This window comes from Polistes canadensis, unplaced genomic scaffold (assembly GCF_001313835.1).
Source record: "Polistes canadensis isolate GaletaPanama2010 unplaced genomic scaffold, ASM131383v1 scaffold_1534, whole genome shotgun sequence".
Lineage (NCBI taxonomy): Eukaryota > Metazoa > Arthropoda > Insecta > Hymenoptera > Vespidae > Polistes > Polistes canadensis.
In genome coordinates this window covers 1-1,335 of record NW_014571078.1, presented here as the reverse complement: position 1 = coordinate 1,335, position 1,335 = coordinate 1, and the positions used below count along the sequence as shown (strand labels likewise).

The 1,335-nt window shown below is 23.5% G+C and overlaps 1 long non-coding RNA gene across 1 annotated transcript; it reads right to left on the bottom strand.

The window, feature by feature from the left end:
- Positions 1-7: 7 nt before the first annotated feature.
- On the bottom strand, positions 8-867 carry LOC106792912. Its single transcript, XR_001382359.1, has 3 exons — positions 718-867; positions 556-628; positions 8-163 (listed from the first exon to the last, which is right to left on the bottom strand). It is a non-coding gene; the product is annotated as an uncharacterized LOC106792912 (long non-coding RNA).
- Between the last annotated feature and the right edge of the window lie 468 nt (positions 868-1,335).

The following is a 1,335-nucleotide window of genomic DNA, read 5'->3' as shown; positions in this document are numbered from 1 at the left end:
ACTTCAGTCCCGAAAGGATTCATCATTTTGTTATGAATTTATTTAAAAAATAAAACACAAATGTGTGCAATATATTTTTAATTACCTTTCATTTTCATGAAAACCTTCCGCTTATGGTGGTTTCTTCTAGATGCATTCGATCCAATAAGTATTCGAAGTTTCTCTATTTAAACAAAACAATTTATATATTTAATATACTAGTTTTTTAAAAATACGAACAATTACAATTAGATACAAATTTGAAATTGTTAAAATATCAGAACACGTTGAGAGATTACTGTCATCGAAAATCCAGTTGAAAATATTCATCATGTATATATATATATATATATATATATACACACCTATCCCCGTGTCCACGCATTAGAATAATATTCATCAATGTGAAAAATAAAAACAAAAATCAAAGCATTGAAACGTGTCGAACGTATTTTTTGTTTAAATTCTTTTTAAACATTATCTTCTTTTATACATACATTGATTTTATTCTCAGTTACGGAGATAAGCGTGTTTGTGTTGTTAACTAATCTTACATTTATTTTATTAAATACGTACTCTAAAAATTTTTTCCTTTTCATAGTGGTTTCTAATATATCTCTCACATATTTCTTCATTCCCATAAGTATACCTATAAACCGTAGCAATAATATAATGAATAATTTGTTCATAGAAATGTATAATAAAATTGTAATATCAATTGTGTGTTTATACACCAACCTTGTTAACAATAATCGAATTACATTTCTTCAACCAGCAACTGCAATAATCTGCAACCATAGATAATAATAATAAGTTATCGTCACACTAAGAGAATGCAATTTATAGCTGTAATCTACAAAATATTTGCAAAATATAATTGATCGTTTTGTTTTTCTTTGTTTGTTTTATTTATTTTTTCAATATATTCTCAAGAGAATAATAATTATCTATAGAAATAATATCACGATAGCTATGGGTGTTACTTTAAATGATTTGATTTTAGATATTTAATTAAAACGTATGACAGAAACAAAAAAATAAGTTCATCGTATTTTCAATTTGCAGTTTTAAAAAAAAAAATGTTCATTCTCGTGATATATCAGTGATTAATAGGATATACATATATTAAAATAGTTTTAGATTTGATAAGTATGATGATATATTGAATTTTCATTAGTAGATATAGTATATAAATCGATATAATTCAATAGTTAATAAATAATTCATCATCATCATCGATAACATACAATCTGATATTAATTATTATTATTATAATAAATTATAGAGAATATATATTATTAATTCTAATCTTTCTTCATATATTTGTGGCAAGTTTAAAATCTTTCTGACAGGACT